The sequence below is a fragment of the Periplaneta americana genome, chromosome 12 (genome assembly GCF_040183065.1).
Source record: "Periplaneta americana isolate PAMFEO1 chromosome 12, P.americana_PAMFEO1_priV1, whole genome shotgun sequence".
NCBI lineage: Eukaryota > Metazoa > Arthropoda > Insecta > Blattodea > Blattidae > Periplaneta > Periplaneta americana.
In genome coordinates, this window is record NC_091128.1 from 178804168 (window position 1) to 178818289 (window position 14122).

Consider the following 14122-nt stretch of genomic DNA (forward strand, 5'->3'; position numbering starts at 1 on the left):
GAAATTAAATTTTTCAAAACTTGAAAATTTGCACACATATTATTTCGTAACTCCACAACCATTAGAGATAGAATTCTGAAATTTTGTTCACTGATTTAACATGCATTTATGCAAAAGGTAGACTACGATAATGCCCATTTCTTTGAAAATAGAAAAATTAGGTCACAAAATATTATGTAAATTTTAATATATTTTATATAGGCCTAGTACAAATAAAAAAATAATTGTATTAAAATAAGCAACTCTACATGTCTGAGAGTAGTCTACTTTTCAGAAATAAGTGTTTATTACATGCAGGAAAAATATTAAAGATGTCAGAGAGACCGCAACAATATCATGGTTACCAAATGATGTAACTGCAGAATTGTTGTTTGTTTTTTGTTTCTTTTTTTTACTCTGACTATTACACTCTTACTACGTCATACTACTTTTGACCAATAAAACGGTACGAAAGGACGTACTTCAACCAATCATGGCTGCTTATCGCACAATTTTATCGCGTCCCTAGCATTTGTTTAATTTTATCGCGTCCCTAGCATTTGTTTCTTAGTTTGCCAACATTTGAAACTGCGCTGGTCTGGACGTCAAAAAAAATATATATATAAAATTACAAACCACTCCAGTCGATGCTTAGCAGTTTCAAATATGACTCGCATTGGCATTCAAGAACAAGAATTAATAAAAATCACTGATCATACCTATGCATCTTCTGAAATCCGATTTACAAATAAATGAAGAGCACCATTCGGAAATCCTGAATAAGTTGAATACACCATGTAGGCCTAAATCAACGAGTTCCACTTCTATTACGCACACGTCCAATATAACATCAATTGAACCACCAAACACATTCAAATTTGAAAATTGTACATTCAATAATTATTCCTTTTAAAATTATTCATGTTTATTTTTTATGTCATCTTCGTTAATTAAAACGTTTCTAACACTTGTGTACAGTATATTAGTTAGGTTATGTTATAGCTTCTGCTATATGATATTATGGATAGTCACGTATCAGAGATTGTTTAATATTAAGATTTATTGAAAATCATCTGTCAAGTGACGTTGATTACTGGGATTCGGATAATTGAAGTGGAATGCAACTGTTTTAATAATAAAAATGAAACTGAATCAACAAAGCCTTCTTGACTAGTAACATTGCTATCGTGTATAGATGGAGAACTTCTCGACGAGAAGGCATTGCTCACTACTGCCATCTAGCATGCATCTAGCGTAATATTTGTAATGTTGAGATGGTATAATAATACATTTGAAGACAGTTGTATTTTCGTAAGTCAATTAATATTTTATTGTATTGGAGTACTTCGTTACTTCTAATCTTTATATACTTTCTTCTAATCGTGTAATAGTCAATTAAATCCCACTCGAGTTTTGATTTTCTCTAGATAAATCAAAACGTCTAGTGAGATTACTGTTGATAAAACTGGTTTGAAAAATATTATTGGTAACCTTTTTTTATACTTTTATCAGATATTTAAGTTCTAATAAGTCTTGTTGTGGTACCTTGTAATTTTTGTCCAATTGTGAGTTCATTTTCTTATAAAATTTTAGAAATTTAGAGCCTGCATTTTCTGATATTTGTGGTCGTTCACGTACATATACCCTTAACCTAACATAATCTAACAGAAGTTCTAACTTTATCTCTAACCCAACCTAACCGAAATTCTAACATTTGCTATCGTAACTTAATAAAACATAACGTACCTTTAATAAGTACTAAGCATGTCATTTTAATTCCTGTTTTTGCCATTCTTAGTAATAATAACGGCGAGTGTCTGAGAGATAAGATTCCAAGTGGGCAATGTCATAGTTTGTTGGCAACGATATTTTGAAAATGAGCAACCAGCGGAATAAGTGGCACAAGAGACAACATGCGGAAGGAACTGTTAGCGTTGTACTTACCGACTGCAGGTCGGAGCAGTAAATCAAACCAAGTTCGCTGACCTGCAGGACTTTCACCTGTTGACGTGAACTGACGTGCAGGAACCGGGTGTGCTCTGGAAAGGTCACAGAGAATAAAGTCACTAGTCCTTCATATATCAGAGATAACGACTCCGTGCATTGCTGAGCCATAAATATCCCATTCTGACTGAGGATTGATAGCATCTAGGAGACCAGAAAGTGCAACTTTTACATTTTCCAGCAATCTAAATTTATTTGAAAGAATGTCACGCCAAAATCATATGTGGAAAGAAATGGTTTCTTAAAAAGTTAGAGTAAGTTTGAATTAGAAAATAACACGTCTATCACCGAAAGACGAGGCAACCCTAAATCTTTACCCTGGAGGCCCGGGTTCGATCCCTGCCTGACTCAGAAAAGAATTTGTGATGGACAAACCGGGCGCAAGGGGTTTCCCTTGGGAGTCTCCTGTTCCTCCTTACCATTTCATCATTCCATTATAGACTCCCAATCAGCCTTACTCAGCGAGGTTCCGAGGCAGGCCTCAAGAAAAAAATGGATAAACAGCTGTACAACCTTTTCAGCTGGATTATTAGAGAAACTCCTTGATGAGGTAATAATATCTGTGTTTGTGTTTGATGTCGTTAGCAAAGATATTCTCTGTTCAGTCAGCTTATGCGTTCTGTCGGTGTCACAACATTTGTGTCATATTTGTTTCACATTCTTCAACCAATTGTCATTGCACACAACATGATAAATGTAGTGCTGACATTAATCGAGAATGGGGCCGCATTCCATCCTACGACCAACAAGAGGAAAGCGCCATGTTGGAAGGCCGAGAAAAGGATGGGTGAGTAACCTAAACCTTGTCCAGTATGACAAACCGCAAGGTGTTGCTTGTTGTGTTTGTCACGTTGTTTGTTGTGTTTGTCGTATTGCTTGTTGTGTTTATCGTATTGCTTGTTGTGTTTGTCGTATTGCTTGTTGTGTTTGTCGTATTGCTTATTGTGTTTGTCGTATTGCTTGTTGTGTTTGTCGTATTGCTTGTTGTGTTTGTCGTATTGCTTGTTGTGTTTGTCGTAGTGCTTGTTGTGTTTGTCGTATCGCTTGTTGTGTTTGTCGTATTGCTTGTTGTGTTTGGCGTATTGCTTGTTGTGTTTGTCGTATCGCTTGTTGTGTTTGTCGTATCGCTTGTTGTGTTTGTCGTATCGCTTGTTGTGTTTGGCGTATTGCTTGTTGTGTTTGTCGTATCGCTTGTTGTGTTTGTCGTATCGCTTGTTGTGTTTGTCGTATCGCTTGTTGTGTTTGTCGTATCGCTTGATGTGTTTGTCGTATTGCTTGTTGTGTTTGTCGTATTGCTTATTGTGTTTGTCGTATTGCTTGTTGTGTTTTTTTCGTATTGCGTGTTGTGTTTGTCGCGTTACTTGTTGTGTTTGACGTATTGCTTGTTGTTTTTTTTTCGTATTGCTTGTTGTGTTTTTCGTATCGCTTGTTGTGTTTGTCGTATTGTTTGTTGTGTTTATCATATTGCTTGTTGTGTTTGTCGTATTGCTTGTTGTGTTTGTCGTATTGCTTGTTGTGTTTGACGTATCGCTTGTTGTGTTTGTCGTATCGCTTGTTGTGTTTGTCGTATCGCTTGTTGTGTTTGTCGTATCGCTTGTTGTGTTTGTCGTATCGCTTGTTGTGTTTGTCGTATCGCTTGATGTGTTTGTCGTATTGCTTGTTGTGTTTGTCGTATTGCTTATTGTGTTTGTCGTATTGCTTGTTGTGTTTTTTTCGTATTGCGTGTTGTGTTTGTCGCGTTACTTGTTGTGTTTGACGTATTGCTTGTTGTTTTTTTTTCGTATTGCTTGTTGTGTTTTTCGTATCGCTTGTTGTGTTTGTCGTATTGTTTGTTGTGTTTATCATATTGCTTGTTGTGTTTGTCGTATTGCTTGTTGTGTTTGTCGTATTGCTTGTTGTGTTTGACGTATCGCTTGTTGTGTTTGTCGTATCGCTTGTTGTGTTTGTCGTATCGCTTGTTGTGTTTGTCGTATTGCTTGTTGTGTTTGTCGTATTGCTTGTTGTGTTTGTCGTATTGCTTGTTATGTTTATCGTATTGCTTGTTGTGTTTGACGTATCGCTTGTTGTGTTTGTCGTATCGCTTGTTGTGTTTGTCGTATTGCTTGTTGTGTTTGTCGTATTGCTTGTTATGTTTATCGTATTGCTTGTTGTGTTTGTCGTATTGCTTGTTGTGTTTGTCGTATTGCTTGTTGTGTTTGTTGTGTTGCTTCTCGTGTAGATAGTCGCTCGTCGTACGTTGTCGTCGTTGAGGACGATATGGTCACCTTTCTTAACAGGTTTGTTTGATTACTCCATTACCAAGGTGTGCGTCCACTCTGCTCCATCATTAATAACTGAATCGTGGTGACCGCAGCCCTCCGGATAGAGCGGTCCATGTCACAACGCCCCCGAGGGGACGATAGGCCAGCAATCGATCTTCGTCATTTATCGTATCGAACAATTCCATTATGCGAGATATCGCTCGGGACGCCCCGCCGAGTTTCTTTGTTCGAGCTGCTTCTCCAGGTTGCCTCCGTCATATTTCATGGCAGCATGTTGATGTGGCGGACCCACGTCATTTATCAACCAAATACATCCAATTTGCTGATTAATGACGTAATAAAACAACAACAAGCTGCAACAACAACTCATCTCCGGTGTAAATACTCCCACATCAATGAAGCACTGCATCTGATGGTTAATTGAATGTAACACATACCCACACAACAATATATCCTGTGCACAGAAAGACTCACTGTGTTACCAATATATTTCGATGTATTTTAATATAATATCTTGCTTCATAACATAGAAAGAATTAACTATTTAAGAGATAAACACTCTAGTATGCTACAGTAAATGTACCATTAACCTTACGTCCACGGGATCGAAACCGCCTGGCCTAGACTCGTAACCTTTTCGAGGAAAACTTATTGTCTCAATTTCAACTATCACTTACTCTTCAAATTAACACAACAGATTGTGTTATACACGTTGGTGTATTGGCTGACAGTAAACTACATTTTAACCATATCGTGTAGATTACATACATAATAATCATACAATCAGAATGTTGGGAATAATACGGTCAATGACTTACTCTTTCTCTATGCCTGATTCTCTTCTAGGCCGCAATACTCTACTAAAAAACACTGAGATCGAAACTCCAATATGCATCTGCAGTTCTGTTACAACTACTGATTAGGCTGAATTAGAAAGTATCCCAAGAAACTTCATATCCATATTTTCATATAGATTTCTGCCCAGTGACTCCGGGTATAGCCAAGAGATCACTTTAAATGTAGAAGATTACATGCAGGACGCAATGAACTCGATTATCTGATCTTATTCCTACGAAAGGTGTGAGAGCTCTCAAACTCTTTTTCCAGACTACAGATACATAAGAAATGTCAACATGCACGACTGTGAATTCGACCTATTCAATGACGTATAGACTTGGCGCTTAAATATAACAATTTACGTCTTTAAACGTGTAGCCTAAATATTTACCTTTCATATTATTATTAGTCTGTAATTTTTCATTATTATTATTATCATTATTTTTGCATCTACTAATATTATATTTTAAATTGCATCAAATTCATGTACAGGTTTAATTCTATATAAGTCTAATTCTATAAATTTTGTCATTATTATCACTCTACAGCAAGTGGACAGCTTCAAATACTTGGGCTGCACTATAAGCAGTAACATGAGCTGCTGCCAGGAAGTCAAAAGGAGGATAGCAATGGCAAAGGAAGCTTTTAATAGAAAAAGGAGCATCTTCTGTGGGCCTCTAGAAAAAGAACTAAGGAAGAGACTAGTGAAGTGCTTTGTGTGAAGTGTGGCATTGTGTGGGGCACAAACATGGACATTACGAAGAAGTGAAGTGAAACGACTAGAAGCATTTGAAATGTGGATATGGAGCAGAATGCAGCGTGTGAAATGGACAGACAGAATAAGAAATGAAGCTGTGCTAAATGGAGTGGGTGAAGAAAGAATGATGCTGAAACTGATCAGGAAGAGGAAAAGGAATTGGATGGATTACTGGTTGAGAAGAAACTGCTTACTGAAGGATACGCTGAAAGGAAAGGTGAACGGGAGAAGATTTCGGGGGGTTAAAATGGTATCAGATGAGGACTTTAAGATACATGGATCGTAGTGTTCTTTAAATATTAGTCTGTAAAATTGTATCAGCTTCTTTTGTTTCTGGCTAAGTGGAAGAGAAGGCCTGATGACCTTAATTTCGCCAGAATAAATAAAGATATTATTATTATTATTATTATTATTATTATTATTATTATTATTATTATTGTTATGCGGAGACCAAAAAAGGAAGGCGGAGAATAGGAAAGATTGGCAAATGCTGAGTTTGCAGTGAAAGACTTGCGCTTGGGCAGAAAACTATGAGTAAATGAATATCATTGTAACTTTTGTTTTTAGTTTAATACAGCAATATACCTGGGTATATTATATCTATTGTGGTAGCCTTTATTGACTATATTATTATCATTATTATTATTATTATTATCATTATCATCATCATCATCATCATTATTATTATTATTATTATTATTATTATTATTATTATTATTATGGTTCTTAGGAAAATATTTGGGGCTAAGAGGGATGAAGTTACAGGAGAATGGAGAAAGTTACACAACACAGAACTGCACGCATTGTATTCTTCACCTGACATAATTAGGAACATTAAATCCAGACGTTTGAGATGGGCAGGGCTTGTAGCACGTATGGGCGAATCCAGAAATGCATATAGAGTGTTAATTGGGGAGGCCGAGACGTAGATGGGAAGATAATATTAAAATGGATTTGAGGGAGGTGGGATATGATGATAGAGACTGGATTAATCTTGCTCAGGATAGGGACCAATGGCGGGCTTATGTGAGGGCGGCAATGAACTTCGGGTTCCTTAAAAGCCAGTAAGTAAGTATTATTATTATTATTATTATTATTATTATTATTATTATTATTAACTACGGAGATTTTAAACTTCGAACTGAACGGTAGGCCTAACATTCTTGTTAACGTTTGTTCACTTCTGTACCGCAGGGGTGAGCAACAGTCGTCGTTAGCACGCGACATGAAGTGGATCAACTCAATGCAGCTGTTATACCAGTTCTCTCTACATTTTATTCCACTCTCTTGAGTTGCAGATGACAGACGACATCTACGTCTCAACCTCTTCAATTCATTAATTCGAAATTTATTACAAGATGCCGAGGGTCGAACCTCAATGCAGTAGATTAAACACTGCATTTCCAAGCCCACGTGAATTGAAGGTATTCTGTGAAATATAACAGCGATATGTTTCGGTATCGCCTCCGAGCCATTTCGAGGAGCGAATTTAGCAAGATCGATCCTGTGCGCCCGCACTTTGTGACATTAATTCGCGTTACATTGGTATAAATCACGTGCAGCGGCTCCTGTTTCATCAATAACGTTATCTGGACCAGTCGTTTTTCATTTCTGTTTTTGCTGGCGGCCTATCAATCTCTATTGGAAGACACAGCCCAATTCATTCACGGCTGTCGCCGTCTTGGACAACGAATACGTTCAGCTGTACAGGCAAGGCAAGTGTCTGATTCGCCGCTTTGGGCCGTAGTGTCGCTGTGTTTCGATAGGAATTATGGGGGGGGGGAAAGAATTGGTTATAAATTTTGTCAATCTGACAAATTTAAACATAGACCTACATTATGAAAATCATTATTTACAGAATTTACCAGTTTTATAACATTGATTTTAATATTATTGAAGTATAAAATTGTATTTTTGCATAGCCGATTAAAATTTTAGTCGGAGACAAGTAGTTATATCAGCGGGTCAGTGATTGGATGTGGGTCCTGCTGTGTTTCGATACTGAAGACAGGTCGTTGTTGTGAATAGATTGGGTAGCAAGGCAATGTGCTGTCAACGGTTTTCAGTTTAAGGTGGTGTGGTACATCTCCCACCAGTAAACATTACACAATTTTATCAAACAATCCAGTCAACTTGAAAAACTTTATGATACTATTGCAGTAAGAAGGTTTACCAAGAGATCTTGCTATATCGTTGGGGATTTTTAGTTGTTGTCGTAACTCATTGTACTGAGAACAGTCCTGGATGACGTCCTTCACAGAAAGAGTTTCACTGCAAGTGTTACAAACTGGAGGAGGTTTCTTCTTTAATAAATAACCATGTGTGAGCTTGGTATGTCCAATACGAAGTCGGTTGATGAAAACTTGATTCCTGCGTGATAGATGTTTAGTTGGATATGATAATCTGAAAGCAGTTCTAATTTCCCTGAGTTTGCTAATAGATGTTTGAAGCCAATTGGAGTATCATAGGTCATTTAACTTTGTTTTAAGGTGAGTGGCGATATCACTACTCCAACTGTCAATGTCCATATCCTGCATAGGATGACGGCCTGTTCATTTCCATGCAGACCTTGATGGGAAGGAATCCAGATTACGATAATTTGCTTTGATTGATTGTAGATTTCAGTGTAATAACGTTGAATTTCGTTGATCAGTGGAGATTTAGAGGATGAGTTATGTAGGACTTTGCGACGGTCGGTCGTCGTTGGGGTCGCCATGTCTGCGACGGTCGTCTGTCGTCGTCGTCGTTGCCCACGACGCCTTTCCTTGCCCTCGGCTGCCAGCTCAGTCGTATATGGAAAGTATCTCAAGGATGGCACGTCGTTGTCAATAATTAACTACGTACACTGATTGATTTGGGCGCCAGCCTCCTCGAGATTACTCCGGTAGAGGATGAGGTTCCCAGGTCAGCTGCAAAACGGTCGGGACATGGGGTTTGGGAGACGTGCTCGTAGGTTGAAATGATGTAGGCGCACACCAGAAGTTGTTGGTAAGAACTATGAAAGCGTTTATTATTATTATTATTATTATTATTATTATTATTATTATTAAGTGTTCGTTTCAGATTAGCAGAAATGCGCGTCCAAGTGTATAATATCTCGCTCTCACTTCCCGCAAGTTGGAGACTAATTTCTGAGTTCACGTAATTATATATTTTGTACTATAAAACACCAGTAATATAACGGACAGTTGATAACGTGATGAGAGGAAAGAATTCAGACTTATAATAATAATGCAACACACGACTTCTTACTACACCCACTAAAAAATTCTAAGTCCGTAAATTGTTATACTTCCGAGTTAGGTTTGCCGAGAATATGTGGAGTGCAACTTCTCCGTACGCGTTCTATATGCCTTCTGTCTATCTGCCAAATCTATCCCCTACTTTCAACCACCAAACATAGAATTTCGCCCTCCTATCTATATATCACGTGTCTCTATCAAGAATCCTGATTGGCCATGATTACACTTACGTCACTTAAGACGCGTTCTTCAAAAATTGTTCGTTAACTAGAACATCCCCTTACTTCCGGGGTTCTGACAATTCTCTGACATATACCAGATCATCTCTTTTGGAACCTGGCTTGGCGTCATCTTACTGACCACCCGCAGGCAAAGTCCATACATTCCCTCATCAGTCAACTCCACGCCTGGACACATGTTTCCTGTCCGCCTAGCTTCCTTTCGGCCTTCCTGTCCACCTGTTACTTCCGTCTCAGATTCTGAAACTAACTTACACGTCCGCGCATCCTATCCATATAAGAATATTAACACGAAATACTAATCTAATGAAAATCTCCTCATCCTATACGAGGAACCGTCTCAACTTTTATGGCAGATTGAGAATCCGTGAAGAGCAGATACCGATAGCTATCAGGATGTTTTAGTACGTTCTCAAAGGCCTTTTTAATTGCATATAGTTCAGAAGAGTTTTAAACAATAAAATAAAAGAATACCAAGAAAAATATTATGAACACGTACAAAGAATGCCACAATACCGTATTCCTAAAAAGATTCTAGAATGCAAACCCAAAGGCAAGAGAGACAGAGGAGGGCCTACGAAGAGATGGAGAGATCAATTTCTTTGAGAGGACGGAACAGGTCGAAAGGCCTAATCCCTGTGGTGGATGATGATGATGATGATGATGATGATGATGTTCAGAAGAGTAAATTGTATAAAATATTGTAATGTATGCAGCATGATGTGAGTAGGATAAACTATTGCACATGCAGTTTTGGAACCATCCATATAAATATGAAGATAATTGGGATATTTTCCACAGATTTCGTTGAACAGTAGTTGATAAATGTTTTTATTCGTTTGTTCTTTTGGATATTTGCATAATTCTGTATTTATATATGGTACTTTGATCCTCCAAGGTGGTATATTTGTTTGTATTTCTCTAGAAGATATCCGAGGGATTTCTACATTTATTTCACTCAGATATTTCTTTAATCTTGCAGAAAATGGTACTGAATGTGTTACTTGGGGAAGAACTCTATGATTAAAGGCAGAGGAGAAAACATAGGCTACATATAGATTCTAGAAATCGGAAAGGCAGCTGTCTTGAGGGCATAGGTAATGCTTAGTCGTTTTCGTCGAATGTGTAATGGAGCTTGACCAGTTTCTATAAGTATACTGGTGGTGGGACTAGTTCTAAATGCTCCCAAAGCTATACGTAGAGCTGAAGTCTGTATGGTATCAAGCATTTTCAAAATAGTAGGCTTTGCTGAATTGTATACTATAGCTCCATAATGCAATTTGGCTCGAATAATGGACTTATAAGAACACATTAACGCATGGCTGTCTACTCCCTAATTGTAAGTCTATTTCATTTAACTCTCTCGAGTCGTCAACTGCAGAGTTATCCTGCTTTAGAAATTGGCAGAGGAATTTTGCCTGGGACTCCTTATCAGGGAATAGATCCTACTCTACCAAACGGGTCCAACAACTTTAGGGAGTCAGATGTGGCGTCGAACTCACCACTTCCTGTGCTGTACAAGGTGGTCAGCGAGGCACAGTCCGTCTTGCCCACTCCGCGATAATTCAAGGAAATTGCCACTTACCAACAAGCGTACAGCATCCTATCGAACTCAGCTTCACGATTAAAGAAACGACTGAAATGTTCGCCGCTAATTTCTTCTAGAAATAGACAACAGCTTTTTGAAAGCTTACATTTCCGTAGAATTCTCTAAATCGGTTTTATGGAGTAGCATATTATTTTCCTTGCTATAATAGGAAAGGGAGGAGGCTATTCAGTGATCTTATATTGAACAGCGACTTAAAGTCAGGATATCAGAAAAAAGATCTTTATCAGTTTTCCTGTTCAAAATCTACTTGGATGATTTAGAGAAGAACTGTTTTCAGAACATGGGTGGGGTGATAGTAGGAGGAAGAATAATAACGTGCATGAGATTTTGCTGATGATATGGCGTTTTCAGAAGAGTCAATACTAAGGGATATGCTACTGGAGCTAAATGACAGCTGTGAGCAGTATGGGATGAAGTAAATGCAAACAAGACGAAGACCATGGTTATCGGAAGAAAAATAAAGAAGGTAAACGTGCGATTTCGAAATGAGGCAGTAGAGCAAGTGGACAGCTTCAAATACTTGGGGTGTACTATAAGCAGTAACATGAGCTGCTGCCAGGAATTCAAAAGGAGAATAGCAATGGTAAAGGAAGCTTTTGATAGAAAAAGAAGCATATTCTGCGGACCTCTGGAAAAAGAACTAAGGAAGATACTAGTGAAGTGCTTTGAGTGGAGTGTAGCATTGTATGGTTGGCAGAAACATGGACATTACGATGAAGTGAAGAGAAAAGAATTATTGCAAGCATTTGAAATGTAGATATGGAGAAGAATGGAGCGTGTGAAATGGACAGAAAATAATAAATTAATGAAGGTGTCCTAGAAAGAATGGGTGAAGAAAGAATAATGCTGAAACTAATCATGAAGAGGAAAAGAAGTTGACTGAGTCACTGGCTAAAAACAAACTGTCTACTGAAGGATGTACTGGAAGGAATGGTGAACGGGAGAAAAGTTCGGGGCAGAAGAAGCTATCAGATGATAGAAGACATTAATACGATAAAAGAACTTAAATGGGAAACTTTGGAAAACAGACGTAGGAAAACTAGAATAACATCATTTTATAGAGCACATCTAGGTCAGAAAGCATGGGTAGACATAACGGCTCGGTTAGAAAAGCCAACGTACTATGGCAGGAACGATCATGATTTTAAAATCAAATGTAGGAAACAGAAAACGGATGTAGGTAAATTCTCATTTTTAAATATAACTACAAATGATTGGAATGACCTACCTGCAGCGGTCTTTGAGAGCTGCCCTTCCTTAAGGAGATTCAAGAATAACTTAAAAAGTTGTGTATAAAGTGCAAATTAAAATTAAGGTGACATTTAACATTTAATTTTTTAAGGTGACAAGTATTTATTTAGCCTATGAGTTACTTCCTTGGTTTCAATTGCAAATTATTTAAAAATAGCGTGTAAGAGGGCCTTAGACTAGAAATGTTTAGTTTAAATGTAGTTCTCTTTATAAGTATGCATAAGGGTGTAATTATTTGACTTATTTGAACTGTTGTATCAGTGAAGCGAGGTGAGTCAGTGAAGTTATGGTTTTACAGTGCAGTGAATAGTTCCGATCAGTGATAGTTTATAGCGTCAATGAAATGTGTTCTATAGTGTCAGTGAAATGTGTTCTATAGTGTCAGTGAAATGTGTCCTAAATTATCAGTGAAATGCGTCATAGTGCCACTACAGTGAGTGAGATGAGAGTAAAGTGAAAGACTATTGAAACTTATGTAGGGCCTATACATATGTAGGTTGTGTTGTAAAATTAGGTTATTTTATGTTTTATTATTAATTGTAATTATTGTGTTAAATTGTATTGTGTATTCTTATTGTATTGTGTATTGTATAATTGTATTGTGTATTGCTTATCATTTTATTGTGTATTGTTAATATTGTATATACCACTGCCACCGGGTGCTTGCCCACTTGCAGTGTAAGTAAATACATACATTAAGATACGTGAATCTATGCGAAGATTAAGAGGAAGGCGGAAATAAGGGACGATTGGAGAATGCTGGGTTTGCAGTGAAGAACCTGTCCTTTGGCAGAAATTAATGAATGAATAGAAAAATTAATAACCTTGTAGCATCATTTCTGATTTGTTACCAGAGAGCAATGTTGTCGAGAAGAGGGCTGCAAAACTGTCTTAAAATATTAAGAGTTTTACTTAAAACTGAGGAACTGTACAGTTCCGCACTGGGAAGCAATTATTCTTCCATCTTGAACCGTGAGTGCGACTGTAGCTTTCTGATTCTGGATCGGTCCCATCTTCCTTCAATTTATATCCCATCCGCCCACAGGATTATCTGAGTTCTTCCATTCTGCCACAAACATCACACAGACTTTGTGAACCACATAAAGTTCTGCTTTCAGTTTACTTCCCCCTCGTTCATATTTACGATTCCAAAGATCGCTACAATGAAACGAAATCGAGTAATCCCCTCTTTCGCAAGATAGGTTTATGTCAATCATATTTCAGCAAATGTCGCGATCCTCTTCCGCCAATTGGCCGCTCGGAGCTCTAATATGGATTTTTATTCCGGTCTGTCGGACGGTTTGATAGCTGCGCGGGTCAGCAGAAAGCTCTCTAGTCAGCATCGTAAAGATGATCACAACATAAACCGAGTCGGCCGGCGATTCAACTTTGATTGGAAGGTAATTTACAACTTATAAGAGACAAAACTTTGTAACATTCAGGACACAGAGTCAGTCTTTGAACGTGATGGAGCCGTGGATCACTCACGAAACTTTGCTACAACGGATACTGGACACTTAATTAAGGCTATAGTTCACAGACTGCGGCTGCACGGTATTCCAAATTAATAAATAGAACAAACTCATTCAAAATAATCTGAAAGAGGTTCCCAGAAAACATGGCATCCCGTAGGGCTATTCCATCTCAAATCGACCGAAATATAGAGAAAATTGACCTTGCAATTTTTAAATACAATGAAACTTTTTCTGTCCGTAGACAACTGTGATACAATGCTTTGTGCAAAGTTTGAGGCATCAGAATTTCATAGTGTTTAAATTTAAAATATTTAAATTTATCGTATTTTCATAAAATTAGCAACTTTAAACTGTTGTGGCTCCGAAACCCTTTCACCCAATGATCAAAATCATGGTTTATTTTGATGCTGAAGAGTTAAAGTTTATATTGACATGTAAATAGTTTTTCTTACTTTTTATGGAAATGGA

General features: G+C 37.6%; 1 long non-coding RNA gene across 1 annotated transcript in view; it reads right to left on the reverse strand.

The window, feature by feature from the left end:
- LOC138710096 (uncharacterized) overlaps positions 1-14122 on the reverse strand; it is a 463133-nt gene that overhangs the window by 416516 nt on the left and 32495 nt on the right. The window contains exon 3 of the long non-coding RNA XR_011335060.1: positions 1924-2018. This is a non-coding gene — a long non-coding RNA (uncharacterized lncRNA). The remainder of the gene's footprint in view (positions 1-1923; positions 2019-14122) is intronic.